This window comes from Desmodus rotundus, chromosome 1 (assembly GCF_022682495.2).
Source record: "Desmodus rotundus isolate HL8 chromosome 1, HLdesRot8A.1, whole genome shotgun sequence".
NCBI lineage: Eukaryota > Metazoa > Chordata > Mammalia > Chiroptera > Phyllostomidae > Desmodus > Desmodus rotundus.
Window position 1 is genome coordinate 85,503,586 of NC_071387.1, and position 21,375 is coordinate 85,524,960.

General features: G+C 41.3%; 1 pseudogene; it reads left to right on the forward strand.

Annotated features, from left to right (window-relative positions):
• The first annotated feature begins 571 nt into the window (after positions 1-571).
• The window catches only part of LOC112307278 (serine/arginine-rich splicing factor 3-like), a 76,371-nt pseudogene continuing 55,567 nt past the window's right edge, over positions 572-21,375 (forward strand).

Here is a 21,375-nt window from a genome sequence, read left to right on the forward strand (position 1 = left end):
GTTAAAAGTTATTAATTAAAGCCCTGGTCAGGTGGCTTAGTTGATTAGAGCATCATCCTGTATACCAAAAGTTTGCTGGTTCCATTCCAGGTCAGGGTACATACCTAGATTTTGGTTTGGATCCCTTTGGGTCATGTAAGGGACAACTGATCGATGTTTCTCTCTCACATCAATGTTTCTCTCCCTTGCTCTCACCCTCTCCCTTCCTCTCTCTCTAAAATTAATAAACATATCCTTGGGTAAGGATTTTTTAAAATTTATTAACTAGACAACTGAAATGGCAAACAGAAATCTAAGATATCACACATACATAAAATACCTGCTGCATATAACCCTAGGGCTGGGGTAATAATAATAGGAAAGGATTGAAATTATTAAATTCTGGGGCCTCAACTGGGAGGACCAGAAATCGGGTTCAGGGGGTGACTCCATGGCTGGGCTCAGAAACCATCTGGAGAAAAAATCACTGCCAGGCCTGGCAGTGGAATGGCAGTCAGCTAGCTTGTCCCCTGGGGCTGTCAGTCAGAATATCCAAACATGCTGTCCCATGTGTCTGAGCTTTCCTCACAGCATGGTGGCCTTGGCCTTGTTATGTGGTAGCTCCAAGCTCCTGATCCTCCAAGGGAACCAGGTATGAACTATGTCACCTTTATACCATACCTCAGAAGTCACATAGATTCACTAGACTGCCTGTATACAGGGCAGAGGCACAGACACCCTCCCTCGAAGACAGGACTGTCAGGGTCACCTTGCAGAAGAGCCTTTTCTATGGGAGAGGTTATTGAAGCCAGCTTTAGACAATGCAACCTGCCCCAGGAAATGAAGTTTCCAGAGTTGTTCTGGAAAGACACACGGCAGATCTGAAATCACTGCAATGAGATGTTAAAACAGAAGCACCAAGAAAATACAAAATTAGAATCCAGACACAACAAATATGAAATACAAAATTAGAATCCAGACACAGATCCAGATTTTCGAAAGTGGTAGTTCAATGCCAGTTTCATAATTCTTGAGCCCTTCTCCTTCAAGGAGGATGCGGTCTTGCAGAGAAAAGATTTAATGAGTAGAATCTGAGATAGTCTTGGAGTGGTGAAGGGCTCCAGTGAGGTGGGACATGAGAGTGAGACTGTGGGACACATACTGGAGTGGAGTGGGATTCTTCCTCAGGGAAATCTGGATGATGGGAGAGACAGCTGTGTAGCAGCTGTGGGGTTAGCAAGGTCCCACTGTGTTTGAGAAAAAATATGCTACACTCAGCCAGGGAAGTGGATGGTGGGGTTTTGGGGCACATAATTCCCAAAGCTTGGAGGGAATCCGAAGTTACAATATTGACTGTGGACATTCTCAGTTGTGCATAAAAGAACCTACCAAAGGGCGGTGGGCCTCTAAGATCAGGTCATGTGAGAACCTGGGCACAGTGGGCTGTGGCTGCCAAGGAACTGCTCACCTCAAGGAGAGAGAGTTAGAGACACCCAGCCTCTGAGGACCTGGGATTTTCATAAAGCCCCTCAGAAGATCAAGCTTTCCAGCCAAGTTCCTGCTCAAGGTCACAAGCAGCAGTACTTTAAGTGTCTGCCAGGGCCAAGGAGTGCAAAGCCAGATACATCCCACCAGGTCATCTCTAACTACTTCCCCCCAGCACCTGTACCTCCAGCTTGCAGAAACAGTGTGGGCAGCTGGCAGGGGGCTAGGCTGAGTGAGAAAGAGGGGATGATGGCACCCTCTCTACCCACCCACACTGGCTTGGTGGAGCCTATCAGCACCAGGTCCAAGGCCAAGGCAAGGTTTCCCCCACAAAACAAATCACACAGAGGCAGTGTAAAGCAAAAGTCATTATCAGGTCAGTCACAGACATGGGGACTTCTGTTTGTGGGTCTGTGGCCAGCAGCCAGAGGAGCATGAAGGGTTCTGAATAGCTGACTAGGTAGACACCCCATTGGGAGAAGGAGACAAGGGACTTTTTCTGGAAAGAAGGAATAGAGAAGTGGTATCAGTTAACAGGCCTGCGATTCTCAGACTTGAGCATCATCAGACTTGCAGACTCCTGCCCAGGAGAAGGGAATGGGGCTCTGAGCAGCTTTTTACTTTTATTTTTATTTTTTTATTATTATTATTTTAATTTTTATTTTTATTATATTCAATAAAACTTTTATTTTTTAATTTTTTTATTGTTATTCTGTTACAATTTCTGCATTTTAATGGGCCTTTGGAGGAACCATGGCAGTGTGGAGAGCCTCAGGTTTCACCATCCAGGTCCACAGTCAAACCAATACCAGCTGAAGTGGAGGCGGCCGCTTGTTTAAACACAGATCACTGGGTTTCTAACTCAGTGGGTCTGGGGTGCATTCACAAATTTGCATGTCAGAACTTCCCAGATGAGGCTCACTGCAGGAACGACCTTTGAAGGTACACAGGACAGCATGGAGCTCATCAGGTACAAGGCTAGGACAGGATTAGCTGAAGTAATGACTGCCTGCTGAAATGAGAAATCTTTCACTTGGTAAATCAATAATTACAGGCCCACCAGGGAAACTGAACAGAGAAAATTATACCACACCAGTGTTGCCACTAGAATCATATATGCCTACAAATAACAAATCAAGAATTCCTCCCCCCCGGGCTCATCAACAAGCCACACATATTGTACACTTGCATAAGGATGTTAAAATGCAGAAGATCTCCTCTTCATCAACTATAACATATATGTGGGCTCATTATAAAACCTGACAGTTATAACAGTTCCAGCAACCATTGCTTTAAATTTTCTGTAGTGTATGTGTGCATGCGTGTGTGTGCATGGGGCAGTTCCCAGTGAAGGCATTGTCTTTTTTCCCCAGGAAAAGAAATAATATTGAATAGAAAAACTGGCAATGAACTATTATGGAAATCTAAACACTAACTTTCAGGACCAGCTCAGTCTCTCCAAAGCCATGTGCAACTACCAGTTAAGGGGGCACTAAATTTGTTTTTGCCTTGCCCCCCACAAATTCCAAGGCTAGACCTCTGTGTGAATATAAGATAAGACCTGATAAGGGAAGACACACACCCAGCCAGCCTCATTCTGCTGCGGCACCAGAGGGCACTGACTGGTCTTCTAAGAGGCAGCAGCCTCAAAGTCTGACTCTGCCAGGCCAGCCCACCCACCACTCTTTACCTGAGGTTTAACCTGTGAGTAACTGCATGTCCACTCAGCCTACCCCACCATTCTGCAAATACTCCCATAGAGTTTCTCCTCAAGAATTTGAGGCCATTTTCCTTAAAAGAGAGTCCCTATGCTATCCACCCCCAAACCCTCACAGTTCCTTCAAAGTCTCTCCAGATTAACTTCAGTTCTCCTGGTCGTATTACTTTTCCTCCCTTCACAAATTTTCTTCTGCCCCAAACATTTCATCAGTGTCCCGAACTCAGTGTCCCTCTGAAGCCTGACCCCTTCCCTTTTACCATGTAACCATGCAAACTGGGCTTCAGGGGCTTGTCACCCTTCAATATGACCCAACGATTTGTGTTGAAGGAAACAGGTTTTTATCCACAGGGTTCCAACCTTGGGGTGCTGAGAGCACTCCTGCTCTGAGCCCTTCTCTACCACAAGACCCAGAACTTCTCTTGTTCCCCAAAAAACTAAAAGCAAACACCATGCCCAGAAGTTCCCCATTTCCTTATCTGTCCTTAAGCCAGTCATGCAAACAGATCTCCATCCTCTCTGGAAAGTGCACTTGTGGGTTGTAGAGTAGCCATCTTCTCGTAGCCCCTCTGTCTTTCAGGATCTAGGGTGAACTGCACTCAGTCTCCATGTAGCAGTCCAGGAACCATGTGCCATGCAGCAATGGATCATGATGTCCCAGAGTCTGGAGCCCAGGGAGGCACACATCGCAGCATGAGACCCTGCCTCCAGGAGTGGGCTTCCATCCATCCAGGGTATAAGACCTTGCTGGACCCTGCATCTGCCTGGTCTCACAAGCACTCCCATCTGAGTGGGGAGCAGGGCCAGGGGCCCAGAGCATCCAAAAGGCTAAAAGACCAGAGAGAGAGCTTGCACCAATCTCCAAAGCAAGAGTGACTTCTCCATACCAAGCATCTGTGCCAAGAGCACGAGAGAGAGAGAGAGAGAGAGAGAGAGAGAGAGAGAGAGAGAGAGAGATTGTCTTTCCATCCTGTACTTTAAAAAACCCTCCTGAAATCCACATGTGCAGGAAGCTAGTGGAGTGTCCAGCTTTTCCTAAGGTGAGTTAGTGTCTGCCATTTTTTGTCAGCTCCCCAAGGTCTTTGACCCTCTTTTGGCTACCATCCTTAGGCAGGGCAAAACTTTCCCAGCCACTCACAGGCACACAGGCATCTGTTAGTTTAGGGTGGGGAATCTGACCCCAGCCGCTCACTCAGGCACTGTTTGAGCTCCCCCAGTCGCTGTATGAGCTCCCCCTTACCTGTCAGGAGTCACTTTGATGGCACACATTGTTTATAGTTTCCCCCAGGCAGCAACTTCCTCAGCAGCCCCTCCCTTTGGGAAGGCTTGGGCTGTTTGATTCTGCCTTTGTTATGCAATGTGCCTTAAAGGTTGTGCCTTCTGCTCTGTCTTGGGGCACCCTTACCCTGCCCCCCAGCTTTTTTACAGGATTGGGGAGTGGAGTTCCCCTTTTTTCCAGGCAGCTTTGCTCCAACCTACCCCATTACAACTACACAACTCCACCTTCGGGGCCCTGGGCTTCAAGGACTTCACTGCACCACACTCACCTAGTGCCATTTGCCAGGGAAGCACTGAGGGCCTCCCCAACTACAGGCAGCCAATGTCAGTAGCTCCCACAGCTCAGATATCTGGCTTTTTTTTCACTCTCTGCCTCATCTGCAGAATTCAGCTGCTTTTTAAACTGCCTCATATGCTTACAGAATTGGTTTGGCCCACTTCTGTGGGATCCTTGTGGGAAAGGCCAAATTGTTCAAAACAAAGGTGGCTGCACTGCACTGGTGTGTGCAAGTCAGATGCCACCTAGGGCGAGCTGCAGGCTCAAATGTGGCCACTTCAGTAGTGAGAGAATTCAATGGGGAGCAAAGTGAAAACAGCTTATGCCCTGTAGAGTGCAATGTTTTAGACCCAAGTTAGGCCAAAGAAAGCAGGAAAAAAAGCATCCTTTGGAGTCTCCTCCAGCTTCCATTTTTGACTCTCAACTCTTACTATTTTCTTTTAATGAAGCAAGGCATAGGTAATTACAAAACAAAGAAGAAAAAATTGTACACCTATGTTCCACTGTAGTATGCACTTAAATTATATTTTGACTATTTAATTAAATTATAATTTACATACAATATTATATTAGTTTCAGGTGTAGTGATTCAAGTTTTTGTACCTGACGAAGTGATCACCGCCAGTCTAGTAACAATCTGTTACCTTACAAAGTTGTGTATTATTGACTGTATTCCCTATGCTGTACATTATATCCCCATGACATTTATTTTATAACTAAAAGTTCATATCTCTCAATCCCCTTCACCTTTTTCACCCTTCATCCCACTCTCCTGCCTTCTGGCAAACATCAGTTTTTTTCTCTTTGCTATGAATCTGTTTCTGTTTTTGTTTTGTTTTTTAGATTACACATATAAGTGAAATCATATAGTATTTGTCTTTGACATTTCACTTAGCATACTATCCTTTAAGTCCCTGTTAAGGCAATATCTTACTCTCTTTTTTTTTTGCTGAATAATATTCTATTGTATACATGTACTGATCTTCTTTATCCAGTCACCCATTGATAGCCACATAAATTCTTTCCATACCTTGGTTATTGTGAATAATGCTGCAGTGAACATGGGGGCCCATGTATCTTCAAATTGGCATTTTTGTTTTCTTCAGATAAATGCCCAGAAGTAGAATTGCTAGGTTTTATCATAGTTCTATTTTTAATTGTTTGAGCAACCTCCATACTGTTTTACATAGTGGCTGCACCAGTTGACCATCCCACCAATAGTGCAAGATGTTCCCTTTTCTCCACATCCTTGACCACACTTGTTATCTCATCTCTTTGATAACAGCCATTCTAACATATGTGGTGTGGTATCTCACTGTGGTTTTGATTTGTATTTCCTTGATGATTAGTACTGTTAGTTTTGAGTGCCTTTTCATATACCTGATGGCTATCTGCATGTCTTCTTTGGTGAAATGTCTATTTAGGTCCTTTGCCCATCTTTAATCAAATTGTTGGATTTTTTTTATGTTGAATTGTATGAGTTGTTTATATATTTTTGATATTAACCTCTTATCTGATGTATCATTTGTGAATATCTCCTCCCATTCAGTGGGTTCTCTTGTCATTTTTCTGAATGGTGTTTTTTTTGCGTGTGCAAAATCTTTTTAGTTTCATGTAGTTAAGTGTTTTTACTTTTACTTTTGTTGCTTTTGCCCAAAGAGACATACCTCAAAAAAATATTGCTAAGACTAATGTCAAAGAGTTTACTGCCTATGTTTTCTTCTAGTTTTATGGTTTCAGATCTTACACTGAAGTCTTTAATCTATTTGAGTTTTTGAGTTTTTTACATTGTGTCAGAAAGTGATCTAGTTTCTTTCTTTTTTTTGCATATATTTGTCCAGTTTTCCCATCACCATTTATTTAGTTATTTATTTATTAATTTTTATTGTTATTCAATTACAGTTATCTGCATTTTCTCCCCATACCATTTATTGAAGAGACTGTCTTTTCCCAATGTATGTCCTCACCTCCTTTATCATAGATTAATTAATTATATAAATGTGAGTCTATTTCTAGGTTTTCAATTCTGTTCCATTGATCTGTGTGTCTCTTTTTGTGACAGTAAGAGACTGTTTTGATTACTATAAGTTTGTAGTAAAGTTTGAAATCAGGAAAGGGGATACCTTCAACATTGTTGTTTCTCAAGATTGTTTTGGCTAATGCAGTCTTTTGCAGTTGTATATAAATTTAAGGATTAGTTGTTCTAGTTCTGTGAAAAATGCCATTGGTATTTTGATAGGGACTGTATTGAATCTGTACATTGCTTTGGGTAGTATGGTCATTTTACCAATATTAATTCTTCCTATCCATGAGCACAGTATATGCTTCCATTTATTTATGTCATCATCAATGTCTTATAGTTTTCAGAGTATAGGTTTTTTACCACATAGGTTAAATTTTTTCCTAGATATTTTACTCCTTTTCATGCAATCACAAATGTGATTGTTTTCTTGATTTTTCTTTCCGACAGCTTTTTGTTAGTATATATAAATGCAACAGATTTTTGTATATTATTTTTATATCCTGCAATTTTCCTGAATTTCTTTATTAATACTAATAGGTTTTTTTTTGGTAGAGTCTGTAAAGTTTATATATATAGAATCATGTCAGTTTGACTTCTTCCTTTTCAATTTTTTTTTGCCATTTTGCTGAAAATTTTTGCACCTATGTTCATCAGGGGTATTGGACTGTAATTTTCCTTTTCTTGTAATGTCTTTCTCTAGTTTTGGCATTAGAATAACACTGGCCTTGTAGAATGACTTTGGAAGTATTTCTTCCTCCCCAGTTTTTTGGAATAGTTTGAGAGGATAGGTATTATTTTTTCTTTAAATATTTCCTTGAATTTTCATGTGGTACATCAGTCCAGGAAGTCTGTTCACTGGCAGTAAAAAAAAAAAGATTACTGCTTTAATTTCATTCCTAGCATTAGTCTGTTTAGATTTTCTATTTCTCCTGATTCAGACTTGGAAGATTGTGCATTTATAGGAATTTATCCATTTATTCTAGGTTATCCAATTAGTGGGAGAGTTGGAATATGATTTTTTCCAAAGTATTACAATTTTTCTTATTTATTTTTTTATTTACTTTATTATTGTTCAATTACACTTGTCTGAATTTTCTCCCCACCGCTCCCCGCACCCCAGCCAAACCCAAATCCCTCCCTGGCTTCCTACCTCCCTCTTGCCTTTGTCCATGTGTCCTTTATAGTAGAGTTCCTGAAAACCCTTCCCCCCACTGTCCCCTCACCCCTCTCCTCTGGCTATTGTTGAAATTCTTAATTTCAACGTCTCTGGTTATATTTTGTTTCCTTTTTTCTTTTGGTGATTATGTTCCAGTTAAATGTGAGATCATATGGTATTTGTCCCTCACCGCCTGGCTTATTTCACTTAACATAATGCTCTCCAGTTCCATCCATGCTGTTGCAAAGGGTATGAGCTCCTTCTTTCTCTCTGCTGCATAGAATTCTATTCTGTAAATGTACCATGGTTTTTTGATCCACTCATTTGCTGATGGGCACTTAAGTTGCTTCCAGTACTTGGCTATTGTAAATTGAGCTGCTATGAACATTGGAGATGCATAGGTTATTTTGGTTTGGTGTGTCAGGGCTCTTAGGGAATAGTCCCAGCAGCGGAATTGCAGGGTCAAAAGGCAGTTCCATTTTTAGGTTTCTCACAGGAAATTCCATACTGATTTCCACAGTGGCAGCACCAGTCTGCATTCCCACTAACTGTGCACTAGTGTTCCCTTTTCTCCACAACCTCTCCAACACTTGTTTCTTGATTTGTTTATGATGGCTATTCTGACCCGTGTGAAGTTGTACCTTATTGTGGTTTTAATTTGAATCTCTCTGATGGCTAGTGATGCTGAGCATCTTTTCATATGTCTCTGGGCCCTCTATATGTCCTCATTGGAGAAGTGTGTGTTCAAGTCTTTGTCCATTTTTTTGTTGTTGTTATTCAATTACCCAGTTTTTAATTGGGTTACTTGTCTTCCTGAAGTGGAGTCATCTGAGTTCTTTATCTATTTTGGACATCAGACCCTTGTCTGAGGATTCATTGAAAAATATGTTTTCCCATACTGTTTGTTCTCTTTTCATTTTAATGCTGTTTTCTTTGGTTAAGCAGAAGCTTTTTAATTTGATGACGTTCCATTTGTTTATTTTTTCCTTTATGTCCCTTGCTTTAGAGGACATATCCGTGAAGATATTGCTGCATGGAATGTCTGACATTGTCCTGCGTGGAATGTCTGAGATTTTCCTGCCAATGTTTTCCTCTAGGACTTTTATGGTGTTACAACTTATATGTAAGTCTTTTATCCACCTTGAATTTATTTTTTGTGTATGGTGTAAGTTGATGATCGAGTTTCCTTTTTTTTGCATGTAGCTGTCCAGATCTCCCAACACCGTTTGTTGAAGAGGCCATTTTTACTCCATTTTATGCTTCTGCCTCCTTTGTCTAATATTAATTAACTGTAGAGACTCGGGTTTATTTGGGCTCCCTATTCTGTTCCATTGGTCTATGTGCCTGTTTTTATGCCAGTACCAGACTGTTTTGATTACAGTGGCCTTGTAATACACTTTGATATCAGGTATTGTGATCCCTCCTGCTTTGTCCTTCTTTCTCAAAATTGCTGCAGCTATTTGGGGTTGTTTATGGTTCCATAGGAATTTCCGAAATATGTCAGAGATAATAGGGATTACATTGTATCTATAAATCACTTTGGATAGTATGGCCATTTAGATGATGTTAATTCTTCCAATCCCTGAACATGGTATATGCTTCCATTTGTTTGTGCTTCCTTAATTTCTTAATTTAGTGTTCTATAGTTTTCTAAGTACAGATCTTTTACACCCTTGGTTAGGTTGATTCCTAGGTACTTTATTTTTCTTGTTGCTATATCAAATGGGATTTTTTTCCTGATTTCTGTTTCTGATGTTTTATGGTTTGTGTACAAAAATGCCTTCGATTTCTGAGTATGGGCTTTGTATCTGGCTGTTTTGCCAAATTCATTTATTAGGTCAACTAGTTTTTTTGGTGGAGTTTATAGGATTTTCCATGTACACTATCATGTCATCTGCAAACAGTGACAGTTTAATTTCCTCCTTTCCAGTTTGGATGTCTTTTATTTCTTTTTCTTGTCTGATTTTTGTGGCTAGGACTTCCAGAACTATCTTGAATAGGAGTGGTAAAGGCAGGCATCCTTGTCTTGTTCCTAATCTTACTGGGAAAGCTCTAAGTTTTTTTCCATTGAGTATGGTGTTGGCTGTATGTCTCTCACATATGGCCTTTATTAGGTTGAGGAATGTTCCCTCTATCCCCACTTTGCTTAGTGCTTTATCATAAAGCGGTGGTGTACTGTATAAAATGCTTTTTAGGCATCTATTGATATGATGATGTGGTTTTTTTCTTTCCTTTTGTTTATGTGGTGTATGATGTTTATTGATTTGCAAATATCGTACCATCCTTGCATCCCTGGAATGAATCCCACTTGATCATGGTGTATGATCTTTTTAACGTATTGCTGGGTGCGGTTTGCCAATATTGTGTTGAGGATTTCAGCATCTATGTTCATCAGCGATATTGGCATGAAGTTTTCTTTCTTTGTTATGTCTTTATGTGGTTTTGGGATTAGGATCATGCTGGCTTCATAAAAGGAGTTTGGGAGTCTTCTGTCTTCTTGGATGTTTTGAAATACTCTGTGAAGGATAGGTGTTAGCTCTTCCTTAAGTGCTTTGTGAAATTCTCCTGTGAAACCATCTGGTCCAGGGCTTTTGTGTGTGGGGACTTTTTTGATGACTGCTTCAATTTCCTCTGCTGTTATTGGTCTGTTCAGGTTTTCTACTTCTTCTTCATTCAGTTTTGGAAGATTACATTTTTCTAGAAATGTGTCCATTTCACCTAGGTTTTCAAATTTCTTGGCAAATAATTCTTTGTAGTAGTTTCTTACAATCCTTTGTATTTCTGTGGTATCAGTTGTAATCTCTCCTCCTTCATTTCTGATTATGTTTATTTGGGTCCTCTCTCTTTCTTGATGAGTCTGTTTAAGGACTTGTCTATTTTGTTTATCCTTTCAAAGAACCAGCTCTTGGATTCATTGATCCTTAGAATTGTGCTTTTAGTCTCTATGTCATTTAACTCTGCTCTGATCTTGGTTATTTCCTTCCTTGTACTTGATCTCAGTTGCATTTGTTGTTGTTCCTCCAGTTCTTGTAGGCATAGTGTTAGGTTGTTTATATGAAATGTTCTATCTTTTTTAGATAGGCCTGTATCACTATGAACTTCCCTCTTAGGACTGCCTTTGCTGTGTCTCATAAGTTTTAGATTGTTGTGAGTTCATTTTCGTTTGTTTCCAGGAACTTTTTGATTTCTTCCTTAATCTCATTCTTCACCCATTCATTGTTTAATAGCATGCTATTCAATCTCCATGATTTTGAGTGTTTTGGGTTCTTTTCCTTGAGGTTGGTTTCTTGTTTCAGTCCCTTGTGGTAGGGGAAAATGCTTGGTATGATTTCAATTTTCTTGAATTTGATGAGGCTTGTTTTGTGTCCTATCATGTGGTCTATCTTGGAAAATCTTACATGTGCATTTGAACACATGTGTATTTTGCTTCTTTGGGATGAAAGGCTCTCTCTATATATCAGTTTAGTCCATTTCATGTAAGGCATTGTTTGATGCCACAATATCTTTGTTGATATTTTGTTTAGAATATCTGCCCATTTTTGACAGTGGGGTGTTAAAATCTCTTACTATAATTGTGTTGCTCTCAATGCCTTTCTTGAAATCCTCCAAGGTTTTCTTTATGTATTTGGGTGCTCCTATGTTGGGTGCATACATATTTACTATGTTTATATCTTCTTGGTGGATTCTTCCCTTGAGAGTTATGAAGTAACCTTCTGGGTCTCTTTTTATAGATCTTTGTTTGAATTATTTTTTGTCTGATATGACTGTTGCTACCTGGCTTTTTTTTTTTTTCCCTGTTCATTTGCTTGTTATATTTGCTTCCAGCCGTTTACTTTCAGTCTGTGTAGGTCTTTTGTCCTGAGATGGGTCTCTGTTAGGCAGCACATGTGTGGGTCATGTTTTCTTATCCATTCAGCTATTCTATGTCTTTTGATTGGAGCATTTAATCCATTTACGTTTAAGGTTATAATCGATAGGTTATTTGCCTATCGATTCATTGCCATTTTTTCATGCCTGTGTTCCTCTCTTTCTCCTTTCCTTCCTTTCCTTAAAGCAGTACCTTTAGCATCTCTTGCAGAGCTGGTTTGGTGGAGGTGTATTCTTTTACACTTCGTTTGTCTGGGAAGCTCTTTATTTGGCCTCATATCTTGACTGAGAGCCTTGCTAGGTAAAGTAGCCTTGGTTGCAGGCCTCTGGTTCTCATGACTTGGAATATTTTTTGCCATTCTCCTCTGGCTTGGAGCATTTCCATTGAGAAGTCAGTTGCTAACCTTATTGGGGCTCCCTTGTATGTTACTTCCTGTTTCTCCTTTGCTGCCTTTAAGATCCTCTCTTTGTCTTGGAATTTTGCTATTTTAATTATGATGTGTCTTCTTGCAGTGGGCCTCTTTGGGTTCCTCTTGCTTGGGACTCTTTGCGTTTCCTGGATTTCTATGACTTTTTCTCTCCTCAGATTAGGGACATTTTCCATCATTACTTTTTCAAACAGGTTTTGTATCCCTCACTCTTCTTCTTCTCCTTCTGGTATCCCTGTTATATGGATATTATTACCTTTCATGTTGTCCTGCCTTTCCCTTAACCCCTCTTTATTCTTTCTGAGCCTCTTTTCCTTTCCATGCTCATTCTAGGTGTTTTTTTCTCCCTTGTCCTCCAGCTCAGTGTTCTGATCCTCTGCTTCATTGAGCTTACGTTGATTCCCTCTACTGCCTTCTTCAATTAAGTAATTGTATTCTTCATTTCCTCTCGTCCCTTGTTGATAGTTTCTATTGCCTTTTTCATGTTGATATAGTTTACAGTGAATTCACTGTAGTTTTCCTCAAGTTTTTCGTAATTCTCTGTGAGCTCATTGAGTTTCCTTTTAATCATTGCTTTGAACTCAATATCTTATAGTTGACTTCCCTCTATTTCATTTAGCATTCTTTCTGAGACTTCCTCCTCTCCTTTCATTTGGGGATTGTTTCCTTGTTTTCCCATTGTTTGTGAGACTTTTCTTGTTAGCCTCTGCTTTTTAAATTGATCTGTTCTGACTCACTGGGCTAATGGTGTGAACTTCTATGGTAGAATACCTGTGAGATTCAGTGGTGCAGTCTCCTTGATCTCCTGAGCTTGCTGGTCTTGGGGTGTCCCCACTATCCCTTCCCCCTGCCCCTCTTGCTATTGTTAGATTGCTCTTAACTTCAATGTCTCTGGTTATATTTTGTTTGCTTTTTTCTTCTGTTGATTATGTTCCAGTTAAAGGTGAGATCATATGGTATTTGGCTGGCTTCTAGCTGGCCAAGCCAGTTCTGCTGGTCTTCCTGGCTGCATCTGGATGCATCTTCCTGGCTGCTTATGTTAGCTCTGTGTATGTCTTTGGGTTTTGATTGTTGTTGGGTCATTCTTTCTTTGGGTCTGCCCTCCAACTGGTTAACTGAGGGTCATTCTCTCTACCAGGTCTTGTATTCTGTTGTGCAGGTGTGGGCAGGTTGTGTTGAAGCTGGTTCTTCCGTGTGTACAAGGTTTTGAGGATTCTGTCCTGCTCTTGCTCAGTTGTTTGTTTTGGATAATTTCTCTACTATTTAGTTGTATTTCCAGATAGGTTCTGGGTTGAGTTAGTGTGGCTTCCACTCCCTTCTTCACCTTCTTCTATTGTTATGTGTCCATGCTTCCTTTGTTGGTGGGTTTCCTCTTCCAGCAGGTATCCTGGTGTTCACAGCTTCCACCTACTCTTTTTTTGTGATCAGTTGGAGGGGGAACGCGAAATGGTTTAAGACAGCAAGAGTGTATTCTATGATATTTAAATTATCAGCTCCTAGAGAAGAAATAGGAAATCCTTTGGATATGTAAAGTGTTAACTGTGATATTCCACCCAACTAGCCACTTTTTAGAAAAGGTGGGAAGAAAATAAGACTCTTGCTATGGGAGGAAAGATTGTGAGTTGGATCTAGAAAGCTGTGAACTTGTAGGAGGTCAGATTATGAGGTAAAGTGAGAGTAAAGATTAGAAAATAGGTGTAGTATGTGAGAGAATAGAGTTAACCACAACAGTAATAAAGTTCAGGAAACAGTTAACTAAGATATGGGAGTGGTGCTATATAGCATTTACAATTGTATGAAACAGCAATTCTTTACAATAGTAACAGAGCAAAAATCATATGAAAGAATCTATGTGATCTAGATAACTAGAATAGGAAGTATAGGACCTAGAGTAGTGTGCTAATGGAACACAAGTGAAGTGAAAGACAGTAAATTAACAGTACACTATGAAAGAGAACAAGGGGAAACCAGTCAAACAATGCAAATTAACCAGTTAAGCAAAGAGGACTAAACAGAAAGAAGGGAAATACAAAAGTACTAATAAAATGAGATATGTAAAAATAATGAAAAAAATAATACAAGTATACAATAACTTGCAAGTTCTCTGAAGTAGCGAAGTGAAATTTGTCTCACTGTCTCAGCTGTTGGAATGCCCCCTCTTTGGGTCCGACTCTGGTCTTTTCACAGTTCCAGGCTTTATTGTCTCACTTGTGGGAATTAAAAAAAAAAAAGAAAGAAAGAAGGAAGGAAGAATAGATAAAAAGGGAAAGAAAGGAAGAAGGAATAAAAAAAGAAAGAAGGAAAGAGAGGAAGGAGTTAAAAGAAAAAAATGACTTTAAAAAAAAAGCCTCCTGTTGGCTTCTCTTTTTTTATTCTTTTTTTTTTTCAGTTTTTTAAGTATTTTATTCTTGTTCAAATACAGTTGTCTGCATTTTCTCCCCACCCCTCTATCCCACCTCAGCCAAACCCACCTCCCTCCCCTGCTTCCACTCTCCCTCTTGGTTTTGTCCATGTGTCCTTTATAGTAGTTCCTGAAAACCCTTCTCCCCACTATCCCTTCCCCCCTCCCCTCTAGCTATTGTTAGATTGTTCTTAACTTCAATGTCTCTGGTTATATTTTGTTTGCTTTTTTCTTCTGTTGATTATGTTCCAGTTAAAAGTGAGATCATATGATATTTGGCTGGATTCTAACTGGCCAAGCCAGTTCTGTTGGTCTTCCTGGCTGCATATGGCTAAGGGGTTGTGGTTTCACTTTTCTCCCCTCCTCAGCAGCACTCTCCCATCCTCCAGCCTAGTTCCCCAGTTAGCCACTGGACCCCAGTGACCCTCTGTGCCAGCCTAGGCCTTCAGTCCACCACTTACGCTATCCCCGAGGTTCACCAATTAGGGGCAATTCACACACACCCTTCTTGCTCTTTGCTGTCCTAGATGCTAGGGACCTCAGTGCCCCCTCGGGCCAGTTCAGCTCCCCCCCCCCAATGAGTCAAGTCTCTCTGGGGATTGCTGACTCCCTGGGCCCTATAGTTCTCCTCTGTGGGCAGGCATCTCAGCCTTCCTCCCAGAGAGCCAGTTGGCCCTGCAGGGCAGTAGTGCCACCGCGGCTGCCACTGCGGATGCAGGTACGCATTTCCTCTGTTGCTTCCTTGTGGTTGCAGGGGTTGGGTGCTCAGTGCCTCTATGCGGCGGGGTCTACCCCAGGCCTCCAGGTGTGGTGGGAAGAGCAGCCATCAGACCTGCAGGTTTGGGTGCGTACTCTCCCCAGGACTACAGGTGTGACCTCGGGGCCTTCCACGCCACCACGGGAACACTGAGGGGCTGAGCTGGGAGGAGGTCAGACAGGCTGCTGCAGGAGAATTCCCCAAACAGCCACCAGGTGTCTCTTCTTTCACCTTTTCTTTTTGAAAAATTCCTCCTGCTCTGTCCGTTGGAAGATGGCGGCGAGATAGGTAGGAGCAGAGTCCACTTCCCCTCAAAGCCAATGAAACACCTAGTTGATCTGAGGAGCAGAGCAAACAGCCAACAGTATTCCAGCATATATAAATATCGGAGACCAAAGATAGAGGACATTGAAAGATTTCATGGTAAGAAGAGTGCTTAAGGACAATAAGGTCCCTGGGACCTGTGCCAGGACCAGGGAGGCTGAAGCCCCAGCCCAGGCGCAGGGTCTGCTGCAGGATTCTTGGGAGAGAGCCAGGCTGGGCTGTGTGAGCAGCCAGGTGCTTCTTTGGACCAAGGGAGCCTGAATAAGAAGAATTTATCAAAAAGAAAAAGAAAATAGAGGCACTCAGAGGTTAGTTAGAGAACTCTCTGCAGCAGCTGTGGCCTCTGGGGCCTGTCCCCCTTAGCACCTGGACAGTGAACACGGGATAAGCAGCCCCAGCGCTCACCTGAAGCCCAATTGCACGCACCCAGATTAGGGGACTGGGGGCCCACAACTGAAACCCCAGCTGGCCACCCAAACCTGAGACCCCAGCGGGGCGCCCACATGTGAAATCTTGGGTGGGTGCGCACCGGGAGCAGAGGCTAGCTGCCCCACACACAGGCCCAAGGCTGCAGAGTGGCCGGCTGCGCGAGCGACTCAGGCCCAAAGCGGCTGGACCTGCCAGCCGCACAAAACTCAGGCCCAGAGCAGACCAGCCAGCCACACAGGACCTAGGCCCAAAGCAGCAGAACGGCTGATCAATGGCATGGCTGCCTCCGAGGGACCACACCTAAAAGCACTGGTTCTGAACAACTCCTACCTAGCCCCTGCACACAGAGCCCTGCAGGGCCTACTGGCTCTCTAGGACTAAGGCAGAACACCCAGCAGAAGGGAGCTGCAGGGCTAGGGAAGACTGCATTACCCAGGAAAGACTCGACCCGGTAGGGGGCTGAACTACCCCATAGCAGCACCCAGAGCCCCTAGCATCTAAGACAGCAAAGAGCAAGAAGGGGGAGTGTGAGTTGCCCCTAATTGGTGCAACTCAAGCACAGCAAAACTGGTGAACTAAAGGCCTAGTGCGGAGCAGAAGGACCCTGAGGAACTAGACTAGAGGCTGAACAACAGCAAAGAGTGTGGCTCAGGAAGGGAGAAAAGTGAAACCAATCCTTCCAACCACCCCCTCCCGTTTCACAGACAGGAAGACCAGCAGAACTAACCTGGCTGGTTTAAAGCCAGCAGAAGACGTTTCTTTTTTTCCTTTACTCCTTTCCCCCTGAATTCCTTCTTCCTTTCTGTCATTCTTTCTTTTGTTATTCCTTCTCCCTTCCATCCTTTACCTTTTTAATTCCTTCTTCCTGCCTTCTTTTATTTAATCTTTTGTTTTAATTTTTCTTAAAATTCCTTCTTATCTTGCCTCCGATCTTTCTTTATTCCTTCTTCCTTCCTTCCTTTCCTTTTCTATTCCATTTTTCCCTCCTTCCCTTCTTTTTATTTTTCTTCTTCCCCCCCTTTCTCTTTTTCCCGCAGGTGAGACAATAAAACCTGGAGTGCTGAAAAGACCAGAGTTAGACCGAGTTACACGCATACAGGACAGTAAGGATACAGCAGCACCACTGAATCCCACTGGCATTCTACCATAGAAGTTCATACCATAAACCCAGAGAGTCAGAATAGATCAATTTAAGAAGCAGAGGGTAACAAGAAGAGTCTCACAAACAATGGGAAGACAAAGAAACAATCCCCAAATGAAAGGAAAGGGGGAAGCCTCAGAAAGGATGCTAACTGAAAAAGAGACAAGTCAACTATCAGATACTGAGTTCAAAGCACTTGTTATCAGGAAGCTCACTGAGCTCACTGAGCTCACAGAGAACTACCAGAAACTACAGGGAAACTACAATAAACTCACTGCAAACTATATCAACATGAAAAAGGAAATAGAAACTATCAACAAGGGCCGAGAGGAAATGAAGAATACAATTTCTGAATTGAAGAACACAGTAGAAGGAATGAAAAGCAGACTTGATAAAGCAGAGGATCGGATCAGCGAGCTGGAGGACAAACTAGAACAAAACACCCAGAACGAGCAAGAAAAGGAAAAGAGGCTCAGGAAGAATGAAGAGGGATTAAGGGAAATGCAGGACAACATGAAACGTAATGATATCCGTATAATAGGCATACCAGAAGGAGAAGAAGAAGAGCAAGGGATAGAAAACCTGTTTGAAAAAGTAATGATGGAAAATTTCCCTAATCTGATGAGAGAAAAAGTCATACAAATCCAGGAAACACAGAGAGTCCCAAGCAAAAGGAACCCAAAGAGGCCCACTGCCAGACACATCATAATTAAAATAGCAAAATTCCAAGACAAAGAGAGGATCTTAAAGGCAGCAAAGGAGAAACAGGAAGTAACATACAAGGGAGCCCCAATAAGGTTAGCAACTGACTTCTCAATGGAAACGCTCCAAGCCAGAAGAGAATGGCAAAAAATATTCCAAGTCATGAGAACCAGAGGCCTGCAACCAAGACTACTTTACCCAGCAGGGCTCTCAATCAAGATAGAAGGCCAAATAAAGAGTATCTCAACAAAAGAAGTCTAAAAGAATACACTTCCACCAAACCAGCTCTGCAAGAGATGCTAAAGGGACTGCTTTAAGGAAAGGAAGGAAAAGAGAAAGAAAGAGGAACACAGGTATGAAAAACTCTCTATGAATAGCTACCTATCGATAATAACCTTAAATGTAAATGGATTAAATGTTCCAATCAAAAGACATAGAATAGCTGAATGGATAAGAAAACATGACCCACACATGTGCTGCCTGCAAGAGACCCATCTCAGGACAAAAGACCTACACAGACTGAAAGTGAAGGGCTGGAAACAAATTTTCCAAGCAAACGGACAGGGAAAAAAAGCAGGGGTAGCAATACTCATATCAGACAAAACACACTTCCAAAGAAGGGCCATAAAGAGAGACCCAGAAGGTCACTTCATAACACTCAAAGGAAGAATCCACCAAGAAGACATAAACATTGTAAATATATATGCACCCAACATAGGAGCACCCAAATATATAAAGAAAATCTTGGAGGACTTCAACAAAGATATTGACATCAACACAATTATAGTAGGGGATTTTAACACCCCACTGTCAAAAAAGGACAGGTCGTCCAAACAAAATATCAACAAGGATATTGTGTCACTGAACAATACCCTAGATGAAATGGACTTAACTGATATATATAGAGCTTTTCATCCCAAAGAAGCAAAATACACATTCTTTTCAAGTATACATGGAATTTTTTCAAAGATAGACCACATGATATGACACAAAGCAAGCCTCAACAAATTCAAGAAAATTGAAATCATATCAAGCATTTTCTCTGACCACAAGGGACTGAAACTAGAAACCAACCCCAAAGGAGAAAACCCCAAACACTCAAAATCATGGAGACTGAATAGCATGCTATTAAACAATGAATGGGTCAAGAACAGGATTAGGGAAGAAATCAAAAACTTTCTGGAAACAAATGAAAATGAAGCCACAACAACCCAAAACCTATGGGACACAGCAAAGGCAGTCCTGAGAGGGAAGTTCATAGCAATACAGGCCTACCTTAAAAAGATAGAAATATTTCAAACAAACAACCTAACCCTACGCCTACAAGAACTGGAGGAACAACAACAAAGATAGCCCAGAGCAAGCAGAAGGAAGGAAATAACCAAGATCAGAGCATAGTTAAATGACATAGAGACTAAAAGCACAATTCTAAGGATCAGTGAATCCAGGAGCTGGTTCTTTGAAAAGATAAACAAAATCGGAAAGCCTTTAAGTAGGCTCATCAAGAAAAAAAGAGAGAGGATCCAAATAAACACAATTAGAAATGAAAGAGGAGAGATTACAACTGATACCAGAGAAATACAAAGGATTGGAAGAAATTACTATGAAGAACTGTATGCCAAGAAATTTGAAAACCTAGGTGAAATGGACACATTTCTAGAAAAATATAATCTTCCAAAACTGAATGAAGAAGAAGCAGAAAACCTGAACAGACCAGTAACAGCAGGCGAAATTGAAGCAGTCATCAAAAAACTCCCAACACACAAAAGCCCTGGACCAGATGGTTTCACAGGAGAATTCTACAAAGCATTTAAGGAAGAGCTAACCCCTATCCTTCACAGACTATTCGAAAAAATCCAAAATGATGGAAGACTCCGAAACTTTTTTTATGAAGCCAGCATCATCCTAATCCTAAAACCAGATAATGACACAACAAAGAAAGAAAACCTCAGGCCAATATCTCTGATGAACATAGACGCTAAAATCCTCAACAAAATATTGGCAAACCGCTAACAGCAATACATTAAAAAGATCATACACCATGACCAAGTGGGATTCATCCCAGGGGTGTAAGGATGGCACAATATTCGCAAATCAATAAACATAATACATCACATCAACAACAGCAAAGACAAAAATCACATGATCATATCAATAGATGCGGAAAAAGCATTTGATAAGGTACAGCACCCATTTCTGATAAAAAACACTCAGGAAAGTGGGAATAGAGGGAGCATTCCTCAACATCATAAAGGCCATATATGAGAGACCTACAGCCAACATCATACTCAATGGACAAAAACTTAGAGCTTTCCCACTAAGATCAGGAACAAGACAAGGATGCCTCTCTCACCACTCCTATTCAACATAGTATTGGAAGTCCTAGCCACAGCAATCAGACAAGAAAAAGAAATGAAAGGCATCCAAATTGGAAAGGAGGAAATGAAACTGTTACTGTTTGCAGATGACATGATAGTGTACATGGAAAATCCTATAGACTCCACCAAGAAACTACTCGACCTAATAAATGAATTTGGCAAAGCAGCTGGATACAAAGTCAATACCCAGAAATCAAAGGCATTCCTGTACACCAACAATGAAACTGCAGAAACAGAAATCAGGAAAAAAATCCCATTTGATATAGCAACAAGAAAAATCAAGTACCTAGGAATCAACCTAACCAAGTAGGTAAAAGACCTGTACTCAGAAAACTAAACAACACTGAAGAAAGAAATTAAGGAAGACACAACCAAATGGAAGCATGTACCATGCTCATGGATTGGAAGAATTAACACCTTCGAAATGGCCATACTACCCAAAGTGATTTTTAGATTAAATGCAATCCCTATTAGAGTACCCATGACATATTTCACAGATATAGAACAAGCACTTCAGAAATTCATATGGAACCATAAACGACCCTGAATAGCTGCAGCAATTTTGAGAAAGAAGAACAAAGCAGGAGGGATCACAATACCTGATATCAAAGTGTATTACAAGGCCTGGTAATGTCATAAAAACAGGCACATAGACCAATGGAACAGAACAGAGAGCCCAGAAATAAACCCAAGTCTCTATGGTAATTAATATTTGATAAAGACGGCAGGAGCATTAACTGGAGCGAAAACAGCCTCTTCAACAAATGGTCTTGGGAGAATTGGACAGCTACGTGGTATAAAGTGAAATTCGATCACCAACTTACACCATACACAAAAATAAATTCAAGGCAGATAAAAGACTTAAATATAAGTTTTAACATCATAAAAATCCTAGACGAAAACATTGGCAGGAAAATCTCAGACATTCCACGCAGCAACATCCTCACAGACACGTCCCCTAAAGCAAGGGACATAAAGGAAAGAATAAACAAATGGGACCTCATCAAAATAAAAAGCTTCTGCATGGCTAAAG